The sequence below is a fragment of the Azolla caroliniana genome, unplaced genomic scaffold, assembly GCF_043228905.1.
Source record: "Azolla caroliniana isolate FFs.n. ecotype wild unplaced genomic scaffold, voAzoCaro1.0.p SCAF_73, whole genome shotgun sequence".
In the NCBI taxonomy this organism is placed as follows: domain Eukaryota; kingdom Viridiplantae; phylum Streptophyta; class Polypodiopsida; order Salviniales; family Salviniaceae; genus Azolla; species Azolla caroliniana.
Window position 1 is genome coordinate 62,362 of NW_028230508.1, and position 16,454 is coordinate 78,815.

Sequence of the window (16,454 nt, forward strand, 5' to 3'; positions counted from 1 at the left end):
CTCATGCCATTTGGGATCCTCACTTTGGACAGCCAGCTGTCGAAGCTTACACCCGGGGAGGCGCTTCGGGTCCAGTGAATATTGCTTATTCCGGTGTATATCAATGGTGGTACACGATTGGTCTACGCAATAACCAAGATCTTTATAACGGAGCTATTTTCCTGCTAGCTATTTCTGCGGCGTTCTTACTAGCCGGTTGGCTACATTTGCAGCCGAAATGGAAACCAGGTATTTCTTGGTTTAAAAATGCGGAATCTCGCCTGAACCACCACCTTTCCGGACTTTTCGGAGTCAGTTCTCTAGCTTGGGCAGGTCATTTGATCCATGTAGCTATTCCAGAATCTAGGGGTGGACACGTTAGGTGGGACAACTTCTTGACTGCGAGTCCGCATCCTCAAGGCTTGGGGCCGTTCTTCTTAGGCCAGTGGAGTGTCTATGCGCAGGATCCCGACTCCAGTAATCACTTGTTCGATAGTGCCCAAGGAGCAGGAACGGCTATTTCAACTTTCCTAGGAGGGTTTCACCCACAAACCCAAAGTTTGTGGTTGACTGACATGGCTCATCACCATCTGGCAATCGCAGTTATATTTATCATTGCTGGTCACATGTACAGAACTAATTTTGGTATTGGACATAGCATGAAAGAGATTTTGGAAGCCCATACTCCTCCAGGAGGCAGGTTGGGTCGTGGGCATAAGGGACTTTACGATACAGTCAATAATTCTCTTCATTTCCAATTAGGATTAGCCTTAGCAGCGCTAGGGGTCGTCACCTCCCTAGTTGCGCAACACATGTATTCCTTACCAGCTTATGCATTTATAGCACAAGATTACACGACTCAAGCCGCATCATATACCCATCACCAATATATTGCTGGGTTTATAATGACAGGAGCTTTTGCGCATGGTGCTATATTTTTTATCCGGGATTATGATCCGGAACAGAACAAGGATAACGTCTTAGCAAGAATGTTGGAACATAAGGAAGCAATAATAGCTCATCTGAGTTGGGCTAGCTTATTCCTCGGATTCCACACCTTAGGTCTTTATGTCCATAACGATGTAATGTTAGCTTTCGGGACTCCGGAAAAGCAGATTCTTATTGAGCCTGTATTTGCTCAATGGATCCAAGCTGCTCACGGTAAAGCTTCGTATGGGTTTGATGTACTTCTATCCTCGGTAGATAGTCCAGCAATCAATGCCGGTCGGAGTTTATGGTTACCTGGCTGGTTGGACGCTATCAATAACAATAGTAATTCATTATTCCTAGCGATTGGACCTGGAGATTTTTTGGTTCACCACGCAATTGCTTTGGGTCTGCACACAACCACATTGATTTTAGTGAAGGGTGCGTTAGATGCCCGTGGTTCTAAGTTGATGCCAGATAAAAAAGAGTTTGGTTACAGCTTTCCTTGTGACGGTCCAGGCAGGGGTGGCACCTGCGACATTTCGGCTTGGGACGCTTTTTACTTAGCCGTTTTCTGGATGCTGAACACAATTGGATGGGTTACATTCTATTGGCACTGGAAGCATATAACCTTGTGGCAAGGTAATGTTGCTCAATTTAATGAATCTTCTACTTATTTGATGGGATGGTTGAGGGATTACCTATGGCTTAACTCCTCGCAACTAATTAACGGCTATAACCCGTTCGGTATGAACAGTCTATCCGTATGGGCATGGATGTTTCTATTTGGACATCTTGTGTGGGCTACTGGATTTATGTTCTTGATTTCATGGCGTGGATACTGGCAAGAGCTTATTGAAACCCTGGCTTGGGCCCATGAACGTACGCCCTTGGCAAACGTGATACGCTGGAAGGATAAACCCGTTGCTCTTTCGATCGTTCAAGCAAGGTTAGTAGGGCTAGCCCATTTCTCAGTAGGTTACATATTTACCTATGCAGCTTTCCTCATAGCATCTACCTCGGGTAAGTTCGGATAATCCATCCGTTTCTGAATTTACCTCCTAATCAACAGAGTCTTTTTTTCTATTTTTAGTTTGTCCGTGCCACTATTACCCCGTTGGGGCTAATCGCAAAATCAACCAGATTACAAGTTGATTCATAAAAAGAAAAAGGAAAAAAATGTATATATACTTTTTTTTTCCTTTTTCTACCCACAAGTCGAGGGCAAATAAATACTTCCATAACAGATCTTATCCGTGTTCTATGTTTAGAATAGCATAAAAATCCCATTCAACTGACTTGTGAATTACGGCAAGAAAGAGTCTTATTGAGAAGGAGAAAAGGAAAAAAGAATTAGTAAAAGAATATGAAGCTATTCGTCAATCTTTGAAACGGCAAATCAGGATCAGTTCATCAATCCAGCAAAAGATAGAAATTTCTAAGCAGCTGCAATCTTTGCCGCGTAATAGTGCGCCTACTCGTCTCCGTAACCGATGTTCCCTAACCGGACGACCCAGATCCAATTATCGAGACTTTGGTTTATCCAGACATGTACCTCGTGAAATGGCACATACTTGTTTGTTGCCTGGGGTAAAAAAATCAAGTTGGTAAATAAAGAGAAACTCTACTAATAAAGTATAAAAAAAGATATATATAGATTACATAGTTCTTTCTTTTTTCATGTTCAATGCAATTATTAAAGGATGTATAATAATTACATCGAAGGTATCGATTACGCGGGGTAGAGCAGCTTGGTAGCTCGCAAGGCTCATAACCTTGAGGTCACAGGTTCAAATCCTGTCTCCGCAAAGGAAACCACCGATTCTTTCTCTATTGCTGGTGCAGCAGGTCATGCCCCCCGTCGAGCTTACCCTAAAAGTTCCGCTCATCTGGAAATAGAATAGATATTAATACTAAAAAAATATGACTATTTAAATTAAATAAAAGAGGGTAGATAAAAAAATCTAGGCCCCTTTAACTCAGTGGTAGAGTACCGCCATGGTAAGGCGTAAGTCATCGGTTCAAATCCGATAAGGGGCTGGTCAAACAAAGATACCATAAAGAAAACATCATTTATATCGTTTCGAGGGAAGTCGCTAAACCAGAGCCAGTATGAGTTACGAGGGAAATAAAAAAAAGCCTGCTTACGCAAAAACCTCAAGATGCTGGCACAAAATGAGTTCTTTCGCGAGATACCAGTATTTTTTCATAAAACTTGAAACAATCTACCAGATTCTTTGAACAAAACCTTTTCTGTGAACAAATCCTTTTCTGTTCACTTACGACTCTACTAAAGGAAATCTAAATACCGATAGAATTAGCGACAGATTGATAGGTGAAAATGTGGTATGGCTGGCTCATCCAGCCAGTGGTGAAGCTCACTACGAGACTAGCTCTTCTTTCATTTGACTATTTTTTTTTTTATCACCCTGTTTTCTGATCGAAAAAGCGAAGTTATAGTTATCAGTGATACCCAAGAATCAGATGGATATAATTTTTAATTTCCGGAAGTTTCAAGTTATATCTAGTCTGGGGATTCAATACGAACAATCAATATCAGTATGCTTCTATTGATTAGAAAGAAAAATATATAGATATATATATCTATATATTTTTTCATTTTATTGTCCGAGTGACTCTTAGTTGTTGAGTTACTGAGTAGTTATTCGACCTACTTGATTAGGACTAAACTTCCTGATCTGTTTTTTAAATTCCTCACAAAAAAAAGGATTCTATTGAAACTACCCGAACTTGCTGGAATTAAGAAAATAGACCTTTGATTCAACATCGAGGTTTTACATGCTTTTTACTGATCAAATCTGGGTTGAAGTTATCCTACTACCAGACAAATCAAAACCAGAAAGCTTTCAATTCTTATGAGAGATTGGTAAAATAAGTATTGGGGTATTTAGAGAGTATGGGTTAGTGTCGCAGGGAGATCAGGCGGATCCATGAATATTAGTATATCCCAATCTCTCGAAGAATATACTTTTTGTTTCTCTTCTCGCTTGCATCATGCAATACCTCTTTTTTTTCTTCACCGACAGAGGGAAAAGATGCTATATCTAGAATAGTTGTTGAAAGATATTAGGACTGCGGGGGAGTATTCAGTAGACACCGTTTGTTCGACGACGGAAAATGAAAGAAAGAGATATATATCTATATTTTTTTTTTTTAAAAAAATCCCGAGCCGAGGGTCTATTGATGCGACGCAAAGGTGACAAAATTATGGAAGAAGAGAGAGGTTTACCCACCTTCTGAACGATCGGGTAACAGACTGTCTTATCTTAGGTCGATATGGATATGTCGAAACATAGGAAGTTATAAGAAACGTAGGGTTGTGGCAAGCAAGAAGGGGAGGAATAGATGTAGCAATGAACAAAAAAGCAAGAGAGGATAGAAGATAAAAAGTAGATATTTTAGAGAGAACGAGATTGAAAGGAATGGGAGTTTTTAAGGAGAGGGTCTTCCCAGTCGAGTGAAATCGATCGATATCACTCTCGCGCTAGCTGCTACAAAAAAACAGACTGTTTCGTTGAACGATTCTTTCAGAAGGGATGACGATGCTACGCTCCGCAAGGCGGTGTGATTATAACTACGTCATCAAGAATAAAAGGGAACCCATAAGTTATTCGAGGAGTTGAGTGGGGGGAATAATAATGACTATCGCCATTGGGAAATCTTCCAAGGAACCGAAAGATTTGTTTGATAGTATGGATGACTGGCTAAGAAGAGATCGGTTTGTTTTTGTAGGTTGGTCTGGCCTTTTACTTTTTCCCACTGCATATTTCTCTTTGGGTGGTTGGTTTACCGGTACAACCTTTGTCACCTCATGGTATACTCATGGATTAGCTAGTTCTTACCTGGAAGGTTGCAACTTCCTGACAGCTGCCGTCTCTACTCCAGCTAATAGTTTGGCTCACTCCCTGCTTCTATTATGGGGCCCCGAAGCGCAAGGCGATTTCACTCGTTGGTGCCAATTGGGAGGTTTGTGGACTTTTATTGCTCTTCACGGTTCCTTTGCTTTGATAGGTTTCATGCTACGCCAATTCGAACTTGCCAGGTCTGTACAGTTACGACCCTACAATGCAATAGCATTCTCTGGGCCTATCGCTGTTTTTGTATCTGTATTTTTGATTTACCCCCTGGGACAATCTGGTTGGTTTTTCGCACCCAGTTTCGGCGTAGCCGCTATTTTTCGATTTATTCTCTTCTTTCAAGGTTTTCACAACTGGACATTAAACCCGTTTCATATGATGGGAGTTGCAGGAGTTCTAGGCGCTGCCCTCCTATGTGCAATCCACGGTGCTACTGTGGAAAACACTCTATTTGAGGATGGCGATGGTGCGAACACATTCCGCGCATTTAACCCAACTCAGTCTGAAGAAACTTATTCAATGGTAACTGCTAATCGTTTCTGGTCCCAGATTTTTGGTGTCGCTTTTTCCAACAAACGTTGGTTACACTTTTTTACGTTATTCGTGCCAGTGACTGGTTTATGGATGAGTGCTATCGGAGTAGTCGGTCTCGCTTTGAATTTACGTGCGTACGATTTTGTATCGCAAGAAATTCGTGCAGCAGAAGATCCCGAGTTTGAGACTTTTTACACAAAAAACATTCTATTGAACGAAGGTATTCGTGCTTGGATGGCGGCTCAAGATCAGCCTCATGAAAACCTTGTATTTCCCGAGGAGGTCTTACCCCGTGGAAACGCTCTATAATGGAACCCTCTCTTTGGGTGGTCGCGATCAAGGGACCACTGGTTTTGCTTGGTGGGCCGGCAACGCTCGACTTATCAATTTGTCTGGTAAATTGCTTGGTGCTCACGTGGCTCACGCCGGATTGATCGTATTTTGGGCCGGAGCAATGAATTTATTTGAAGTGGCTCACTTCGTTTCAGAAAAGCCTATGTATGAACAAGGTTTAATATTACTTCCTCACCTAGCCAGCCTCGGCTGGGGGGTAGGTCCCGGTGGAGAAGTCATAGACACATTCCCATACTTTGTTTCCGGAGTACTTCATTTGATTTCTTCCGCAGTTTTAGGTTTTGGGGGTATCTACCACGCTCTCATCGGGCCCGAAACTCTAGAAGAATCCTTTCCATTCTTTGGCTATGTTTGGAAAGACAAAAACAAGATGACCACAATTCTGGGTATCCATCTAATACTACTGGGTCTCGGTGCCTTCTTATTAGTGTTCAAAGCACTCTATTTCGGAGGTTTGTATGATACATGGGCACCCGGGGGCGGGGACGTGAGAAAGATTACCAATCCTACCCTAAGTCCAAGTGTAATCTTTGGTTATCTACTAAAATCTCCTTTTGGTGGGGAAGGCTGGATTGTAAGCGTAGATAACCTCGAAGATATTATTGGGGGACATGTCTGGTTGGGATCTATCTGTATTTTCGGGGGAATTTGGCACATACTAACAAAACCTTTTGCCTGGGCTCGTCGTGCTTTTGTTTGGTCTGGAGAGGCTTACTTATCTTATAGTCTAGCAGCTCTTGCTATTTTTGGTTTCACAGCTTGCTGCTTTGTCTGGTTCAATAACACAGAACTGGACCAGAAGCCTCTCAGGCTCAAGCTTTTACCTTTCTTGTCAGGGATCAACGCCTCGGTGCCAACATAGGCTCGGCTCAGGGACCGACCGGTTTGGGTAAATACCTTATGCGTTCTCCAACGGGAGAAATCATTTTTGGGGGGGAAACTATGCGTTTCTGGGACCTTCGGGCTCCCTGGCTAGAACCTCTAAGAGGGCCTAACGGTTTGGATCTTAGTAAGTTAAAGAGGGATATACAACCTTGGCAAGAGCGGCGATCTGCGGAGTACATGACTCATGCACCTCTGGGCTCTTTAAATTCCGTGGGTGGAGTAGCTACTGAGATCAACGCCGTCAACTACGTATCTCCCCGAAGTTGGTTAGCAACATCTCACTTCGTTCTAGGATTCTTCTTCTTCGTGGGTCACCTATGGCACGCGGGAAGGGCTCGTGCAGCTGCAGCCGGGTTTGAGAAAGGAATTGATCGTGATACCGAACCCGTCCTTTCAATGACTCCCCTTAATTAAAGAACAAAACGCGGGAAAATAAGAAAGTTCAAATTCTCGGAAAAAGGAAAGGATTCTCCCTCTACTGCTACTGGTAGTAAGTCCATATGCGCTTGATGAATGTACATTTCTGTCGGCGGATTCGTTACCTATTCCATTAAATCCAAGTAGATTTATATTGTCTATCCATCTATTCGGATGGGTAGACACCAACAACTTCGGAGTCTAGCTAGCTCAACGATATGGGCAACCTCAAAATGATAAATACTTTAAGTTTTTATGCAGTAATGAATGTATATGTGTCAGAAACGACGATTTCTTAGGAGCTACTTTTAGGTAGACTGTCAGAGCGGAGGCGGTTGGTTGCTATAACTCTATAACTGGAAATCTAAATTTCCGTCGAAGCGGGAGACTAGCGTCAACCCGATTTATTTGTACTTGGATTGGTTTTTCGACGCATCATAGGCAACAAATCCCCTCGTCAACTACTTTTTTTTCTAAAAGTCATTTTTTTTTTTTTAGAGACCACCCACATACCATATAATGCTGACGTCTCTCAATATTATTATTATGGCTTAATCTTCGATATTGAACTGTAGGAGAGAGAGGGATTCGAACCCTCGATGGTGTTTCGGCACCATGCCAGTTTTCAAGACTGGAGCCATAAACCACTCGGCCATCTCTCCTAGATACATAGAATCCTTGTCTAACAATCAGAAGTATCAATGATCTACCTTCTTGGTAGATAGATTATCTCAACGTCAATATATATGTATTGTATCGAAACTTACCTATAGTATGGAAGATATGAAACGGATTTTCTTGTAAGATTGATGGTAGAATTCTGTGGATCACTGTTGCTAATTGCGGAATTTTTCCACCTCCATTCAATGAGTCATCGATAGATTGAGTAACATCAAAATATAGAGTACCAGAAGGTTTTTAGCTCCCGCTTAATATCTTACCTTCTGTTGGTACAACGAGAATCTTGCCGAATGAGGATTGGATGGTACAAACAACCCATTTTTGATACCCAGGGAATTAGAATTACGACTATAGCTTTTCAATTGGCTTTATTTGCACTAATCACCATATCATTCTTACTAGTTGTTGGTGTACCTGTTGCGCTCGCGTCTCCTGATGGTTGGTCCAGCAATAAAAATTTTGTATTTTCGGGGGCTTCGTTATGGATCGGATTAGTTTTCTTAGTAGGTATACCCAATTCCTTTATTTCCCAATGATTAATAATCCCAGTACTCCGGAACTTACTATCGCGGGTAGAGACGCAATAAATATCGTTAAGATATAATCTACTCTAAAAAGGAGTTACGGAGTAGCTTTTTCGCCTCAATCTATCTCGGGGGAGAGGGCGGGTGGGTCCCCTCGCCCGCAACCCGATCGAGTCAAGCAGCTAATCAAGAAGCCGAATGACTTGCAGAGGTTACTATATACTAAGCCTGCGATGGAGTGTACAATAAAAGTGATAGGAAAATCTGCGGATATAGTTGAATGGTAAAATATCTCCTTGCCAAGGAGATGACGCGGGTTCGATTCCCGCTATCCGCCCATAAAATCACTCAGGAGCATGCTCCGTACGTGGAGGAAAGAGTGCATCAAAAGTTTAATTGCAAGAATCACTAAATGATTTTTTTGCTTGCTCAGCAAAAAAAAAAAAAAACCATTAAGTAATCGCTATTTTTGGGGTGACTCGGAAGAGTGCGGGAATCAGCCACTTGCTAAAGCTCCCACCGAGTAGTATACTTATTAGTTAGTAGACTACTAGTTATAAGGCCTTCCGTATCGATATAAGCTTAGCCTTCGACCAGATCAAGATCAACTATCGGTGGTTCGGTAAGGGGGGCGATATAGTCAAGTGGTAAGACAGAGGATTGCAAATCCTTGATTCCCCAGTTCGAGTCTGGGTGTCGCCTACTAAAAGTCTCAGTGGTATTCGTCAAGTCAAGTAGAGTTTTTTAAGAAAGGAGTAGAGAAGGGGCTATAAAGATAAGGAGAAGTAAGAAGAGCAAAAAAGATAGATAGATTAACCTTTTTATTCTATTTCTTTGACAATTATCAGGGATTGTTTGCCGCGCCGAAACCAGATACAAACCGAGATGCTCTACGGTCTATCATAGCCTATCACTTTGAATGTATCTGGGTGTATCACGCGTAAGCAACCCCAATATTAGTATAACATCAGTTGCTGTATCAGATGTCTGAATCAGCAAAAATCTCAAATGAATGTTTGGTCACATTAAAAAAAAGGTATATACGCCGTCACTATCCTTCGCTATTAGGGTATCCTAGTAAGTAGGAATCAAATCCTCACGCGTTGCGTATGTGGGATATCCATGCGTAGACTCGTAGATAATCGATCAAAAGTAATTTTTGGGATAGTCGGAAAGATAGGAATCACAATCACGGATCCAGTTAGTATAGCTTGGGCTGCTTCGACGGCGACATCTACGTTCTCTTTATCACTTGTAGTTTGGGGAAGAAGCGGATCGTAAAAAAAAGTGGTTGACTCTTCCTCTTGTAGATTGATCTGATTAATGCTCATCGTTGCGGAGGAGGTACAAGACAAGCAACCCCCCTCTACCTTTTTTGCGGAGAGGGGGGTCCAATCTCTACTCGAAAAGAACGACGGCGTTTCGCTACCGGAACTGTGCTGCGTATAACCGCCCGCCGTGCCTCAAAAAACTGGTCTGTTCTTCCCTATCCCACAACGAATACTTATTCTAAGTTTCTTTGCTCATTTACAAACGCTGCCTTATGCCAACCAACATCAGTTGTTTTGAGCGGCCGTTTGAATATAGAGAATCAGTAAAAAAGCTGTTGGGATTAGGATGAAAAGTGCGGTGGCTACGAACGCAAGAATGTTAACTTCCGTATTAGTAGTTCAAATCGATTAAAGAGTAATATGAGTTGTCCCGTCGGGCTAAAACTCTTGGACTCTGTTATGAACCATCTATTTGTTTCGTTGCTGGTTTAGTCGGGTCGACCGAATCAAATGTATCCAATCCAATCATTCGGGGGCGATAAACTTTTTTGGTTGAACCCCCAATATCGATTACATAGTATATCACGAAATAGTTTTTTGAGAATACCTGTTCCTCCTATCTTCCGTACAGGGGTAACCAAGCTTTCGTCAGTCATCGACCAATCAGCTATCGCTGTTTGATGAGGGGATATTCTAAAAAAAATTAAAGCAATTTTCTGAACTGGAGGTATAAAAAATTTTCTTGGGTTTTCTAGTTACTTTTAGAACTTTTTAAGAAAAAATATTAGATTGATTGACTTTTGGTGGGGAACACTCTATAATCCTAGGAGGTAATCTGGCCCCCATCGTCTAGAGGCCTAGGACAACTCTCTTTCACGGAGGCGGCGGGGATTCGAATTCCCCTGGGGGTAGCACTCATTCGGCAAGAACCTCACGAATCTTATCGGAGATATTTCTATAGAATAATCCCATTCCTTTGGCTCGTGCCTAAAAAGTGATGAGTTATAAGATTCAACTTGTCGGGACGCTATGATTACCATAGAACTCCAATTCCGAAACGAAAACGTTTTGTGACTTTTTTTTTAAGTGCGGGTCGATGCTCGAGTGGTTAATGGGGACGGACTGTAAATCCGCTGGCGACGCCTACGCTGGTTCGAATCCAGCTCGACCCAAGAGACGGATACACTTTTGTGTATCTTGTTGATCTTTTTTAGAGATGTCATCACTGAATAAATACGGTGGAATCAGTCCAGTTCGGTAAAACAACGATCGGGATTGACGGGTCTCGAACCCGCAACTTCCGCCTTGACAGGGCGGTGCTCTAACCAATTGAACTACAATCCCAGGAAGTATTTAGAGTTTATGTAGTAGATAGTTCAAAGTCAACGACCTTGTTGGATTGGATTCTTACTCGACGAATAATTTTGTAAAAGACAGAGTAGATCTGTATAGTTGGATTTCGAAGCAAAAGTTAGGATAGGATCAAACCGAACTTATGGGGCTGGTGTTGGGTAGTGGTTCGGAATCATGTCAAGGAAGTCAAAACGAAAAGGTGATTTTTAAGTTTTGTTCAATCCAGAAACTCGACGAGCAGAAAAAAAGATATATATATCTTTTTTTTTATCCCTACTGGTTGGTTTGGTGGTTTTTTGCATGTAGTAAAGACAACTACTGCGTAGTTCTATGAGTATGAACAGAAGATCTCCGTGGGTCGGTTACTTCTTATGTTATGACTTATTGCATTACACTGAAGTCGTTTCGATGGTCACTACATGTACAACTACCCACCTAGTATAAGTAACTAGAATTATAATAATCATTTTTATGATAAAGTTTTCTGCTTCCCTAGCAATTGAATCTACTGATATAATAAACTTGCTTAGTTTTAGTCTGTTCGCCGCGAGTCGTTGTATTCTTACGAATGATCAAAAAATCTGTTTTTTCTTTTTTAGAATAAAAAGATTTCTTAACTTAAAATACCGTTTCGTACTGCCAAAAATCCGTCGGTGGATTTTGTTTACCCTCTATCTTCTATACTATCCCCCAATCTGTTTGTTTCTCCTTCCCTTGGTTTTTTTTTATTCCAAAATAAAAACGAATATTTCCGCTTATTTTGACACAAAAGGTATCCTGGTTGAAGGAAGAATAAGAACAAACGAAAGAAAAAGAAAGATATATTGAAATGGTGGAGTTTTATCCGAGATTTAGTCTCGACGTAACAAGTATTAGGAGGAGATAGAGATACGCCTGTACTACCAGAACTTGCACAAATTCAAATTGAAGGATTTAACCGTTTTGTTCACGAAAAATCACTTGAAGAGCTTAAGGGTTTTCCAAAGATTGAAGATACAGATAAGGAAGTTGAATCTTGATCTGTTGGTGAACAGTACCAAATGGCGGAACCTTCGGCGGAAGAGAGGGATGTTGCGTATCAATGTGCCACATATTCATCTGACTTGTACGTACCAGCTTAATTAACTCGAAACAAAGACGGATTAGTGCAAAAGGAGGCTGTACGTCTTGGATCTATCCCCTGGATGGATTCACAAGGAACATTCATTATTAATGGAATAGCTAGAGTTCTAGTCAATCAAATATTGAGGAGTCCCGGTATCTACCTTAATCGCGAATTGGATCAGAGGGGAGTCTCAGCGTGTACTAGCACTGTAATTTCGGACTGGGGAGGAAGATTCAAATCAGAGATGGATAAGAGAGATAGAATCTGGGTTCGCATCAGCAAGAAACGGAAGATATCTGTTCTGATCTTACTAATAGCTATGGGATTAAGCAAAAAAGACATTTTAGAAAACGTTCGTTACCCAAAAATATTTTCGAGTATGTTGAAAAAACAAAAAAGTGCTATTGAATCGTCAGAGGATGCTACAGTGGAACTCTACAAACGCCTATATTCTGCCACAGATGTAGATATAGTATTTTCAGAATCTATATTTAAGGAATTGTAGAAGAGATTTTTTCAGCATGTATGTGAATTAGGACGGATCGGTCGACGAAATTTGAACGTTAAATTAGCTCTTGATGTACCCGAAACAGAACAATTTTCATTACCACAAGACGTATTGGCAGCCGCGGATCGTCTAATAGAGATAAGCTATGGAATAGGTAGTCTCGATGACATAGATCATTTGAAGAATCGACGTGTTCGATCTGTAGCGGATCTGCTACAAGAACGATTAAAGCTAGCCCTAAACCGCTTGGAGAATTCGATTCGACAAAATCTTCGTAGATCCGTCAGACGTAAACGTAAATTAACTCCCGGGGGTTTAGTAACGTCCATCCCAATAATAGCAACATTTAAGGAGTTTTTTGGTTCACATCCCTTATCGCAATTTCTAGACCAAACCAATCCACTATCAGAACTAGTTCATAGAAGGAGATTAAGTTCTCTAGGTCCCGGCGGGTTGACGAGACGAACTGCTAGTTTTCAAGCTCGAGACATTCATTTCAGTCATTACGGGCGTATATGCCCGATCGAGACATCCGAAGGGATGAACGCTGGGCTAATCTCGTCATTAGCGATCCGCGCAAAGATTAGCAAATCTGGATCCTTACAGAGTCCTTACCTTAAAATGTTCGAATCGTCTGTGGAAGAACAACCAGTTGATTTATCTCCCGCCGAGGATGATTTTTACCGAGTAGCCACCGGAAACCTATTAGTATCAGAGTGGAGAACTAAAGAAAAAGAAGTTATACCAGTTCGCTATCGCCAAGAATCTTTAAGTGTTCTATGGGAACAAGTAGATTTACGAAGCATTGATCCCCTACAGCATTTCTCTATCGGAGCTTCTCTGATTCCATTCATTGAGCATAACGACGCAAACCGTGCGTTGATGGGTTCTACCATGCAACGTCAAGCGGTTCCACTCTTTAAACCTGAAAGATGCATTGTAGGGACTGGGTTAGAAGGTTAAGTAGCCCTAGACTCGGGAAGTGTAGCTGTATCCGAACAAGAAGGATGCATTCAATACATTGATGGTAATAGAATCACATTATCTACGATCAATAGGGACAGCTATAATAGGGAAAGTTCGAACACCACAAATACCAGATTGAGAACATATGAACGTTCTAATAACAATACCTGTATAAACCAAAACTCCACGGTTATACCAGGAGAACTCTTGAGAAGTGGAGAACTTTTAGCGGATGGAGCAGCAACCGCCGGAGGAGAGTCAGCTTCGGGTAGAAACATCTTGGTAGCTTACATGCCGTGGGAGGGGTATAACTTTGAGGATGCAGTATTGATCAGCGAACGTTCGATATACGAAGATATTTCTACATCCTTCCACATCGAGAGACACGAGATTGAGGTTCGTGCGACAAACCAAGGTCCTGAAAGGGTTACTAAAGAAATACCTCAGTTGGATAGTTATGCACCTCGACATCTAGATAATAATGGGGTTGTAAAATCAGGATCCTGGGTAGAGACGGGGGATATTTTGGTAGGTAAATTGACACCTCAGGGGGGAGCAGATTCGCCACGCGCTCCAGAAGGAAGGTTATTACAAGCCATTTCTGGTATCCAACCGGTTAACGCAAGAGAAAGTTGCTTGAAAGTTCCTATTGGTGGAAGAGGTCGAATTATTGACGTTAGGTGGGTCTATCCCGAAGATGACGCTACGAATGATTCAGAGGTTATTCATATATATATTTTATAAAAACGTAAGATACAAGTAGGTGATAAGATAGCTGGTAGGCACGGAAACAAAGGCATTGTGTCAAAGACCTTATCAAGACAGGATATGCCTCATTTACAGGATGGTACACCAGTTGACATGATCTTAAGTCCCTTAGGAGTACCTTCATGAATGAATGTAGGATAGATTTTTGAGTGTTTGCTTGGGCTAGCCGGAGAGTTCCTCAAAACTCATTATCGGATAGTGCCTTTTGATGAGAGATATGAGCGGGAGGCTTCTAGAAAACCGGTCTTTTCGGAACTTTGCGGGGCGAGTACAGAGACACAGAATCCTTGGTTGTTTGAACCTGAACATCCCGGAAAGAGTCGATTGTTTGACGGACGAACGGGCGATCCTTTCGAGCAACCAGTTACGATTGGAAAGGCTTATACAATGAAATTGATCCATCAAGTTGATGATAAAATTCATGCACGATCGAGTGGACCTTATGCGCTTGTCACGCAACAGCCTCTCAAGGGTAGATCTAGGCGGGGGGGACAACGAGTTGGAGAAATGGAAGTTCGGGCTTTGGAGGGTTTCGGTGTTTCTTACACGTTACAAGAGATGCTTACGATCAAATCGGATCATATTCAGGCTCGTTATAAGGTACCTAGTGCCATCGTGACTGGAAAGCCAGTCCATAAACCGAATACTGTTCCAGAATCTTTCCGATTGCTAGTCCGAGAATTACGATGCATGGGCCTGAATTTGGAACACGAGTTTGTGTTTGAAGAAGATTCAGGTAGGGGAAGTGAAGATATTTGATACTCCATAGAAGTAAAAAAAAACCAATTGAAACTTTTTATCTTACGATTCATGACACTAATTATCAAAAACTTCGTATTGGGCTAGCTTCCCCCGAACAGATTCGTAGCTGGGCCGAAAGAAGGTTACCTAACGGAGAGACCGTTGGTCAAGTTGATTAACCTTATACGTTGCATCATAAGACCCATAAGCCAGAGCGAGATGGTTTATTCTGTGAGAGAATTTTTGGGCCAATAAAAAGTGGAGTTTGTGCCTGCGGAAACTATCGATCTGTCGAGAATGAGGAGGAGTCTTCCAATTTTTGTAAGCATTGCGGGGTTGAATTCACCGACTCTCGGGTTCGAAGATACCGAATGGGATATATCAAATTAGCATGCCCGGTAACTCACGTATGGTTCCCAAAGCGAGTCCCCAGTTACATAGCAAATCTACTTGCTAAGCCTCTCAAGGAATCAGAAAGCCCAGTGTATTGCGATGCGTGACTCGATCGTATATTTCGATCACCACAGACTAAACCCAGCCTGTCATCTCATACGACGATGGGATGCCTCCACTTCCGACATATTTCTCACAATCGAGGAGAATTTTGTAACTCGGGATTAAAAGTACTATGTACATACTGAGGGTTCTCTTCCAGGATTAATCAATTAATCCTTCAATCAGGCTTCGTAAAGACGAGTCTAATCTGACAATCTCGATTGGGTGATCAAAGACCGATTCAAATCCTTTCTTTTTTTTTTTGAGGTTTCTTTTTATTAAAGCTCCTTTAAAGAATAGATATGGTTATAGAAATCCAATCATCGCAGAGGTTTCTCAAACGAATTGGTAACCATCGAGGTGGAGTGGAAATCCAAAGAAGAGTAATAATCGTATTAGGGACAAGAAAAATCTCTCCAATCCATGATCGAACCGAAGAGAGTGAGGGGAACCAACCTCCCTTCGGGGGTGTAGATGGCACGTGCAAAGGGATTCAAGACTACTCAAGAAAGGCCTGTTGAAGCTTGAGTAACGAATAGCTATTTCTGCATGCATAGATGAATTGATGGGGTGGGAGCGCTATGTCGTCCCAAGAACCCATCACACTGTCAAACAAAAATTTAAAATACCCTCAAACGAATTTTTGCGTTTAGATAAAGCTATTCGAGCCGGATGAGGGGAAACACTCATGTCCGATTCCGAGGGGGGGACCTTTTTTTACCTATCCCAATCTTTTTCTTGCTAGGCCTGTGGCTGAGAGACCGACCTCATCAAGATTGCGAGGCTTGTTCAATTATGAGGATCGATCCTGGAAGAACGTTCTTCCTACTTATTTCTCCACTCGGAATTTCGAGATCCTTCAAAGAAATGAAATAGCTACTGGGGGGGATGCTATCAAAAAAAGGTTAGCTAGTTTAGATATGAGAAGTGTTATGGATCGTGCGTATTCGGAGTGGCAAGCATCGGCGAGGCGAGGATCTGTAGGACGTGAGTGGGAAGACCGAACGGTTCAACGAAGAAAGGACCTTTTGGTCAGACGGATGAAACTAGCTAAAGATTTTCTTCAGA

General features: G+C 41.9%; 4 non-coding genes across 4 annotated transcripts; 3 read left to right on the plus strand and 1 right to left on the minus strand.

The window, feature by feature from the left end:
- Nucleotides 1–2,641: 2,641 nt before the first annotated feature.
- Nucleotides 2,642–2,715, plus strand: TRNAM-CAU (transfer RNA methionine (anticodon CAU)). The gene has a single exon. It is a non-coding gene; the product is annotated as a tRNA-Met (tRNA).
- Nucleotides 2,716–7,547: 4,832 nt separating this feature from the next.
- On the minus strand, nucleotides 7,548–7,636 carry TRNAS-UGA (transfer RNA serine (anticodon UGA)). Its single transcript has one exon. It is a non-coding gene; the product is annotated as a tRNA-Ser (tRNA).
- Nucleotides 7,637–8,445: 809 nt separating this feature from the next.
- TRNAG-GCC (transfer RNA glycine (anticodon GCC)) lies at nucleotides 8,446–8,516 on the plus strand. The gene has a single exon. It is a non-coding gene; the product is annotated as a tRNA-Gly (tRNA).
- Nucleotides 8,517–8,809: 293 nt separating this feature from the next.
- TRNAC-GCA (transfer RNA cysteine (anticodon GCA)) lies at nucleotides 8,810–8,881 on the plus strand. The gene has a single exon. It is a non-coding gene; the product is annotated as a tRNA-Cys (tRNA).
- Nucleotides 8,882–16,454: the final 7,573 nt, after the last annotated feature.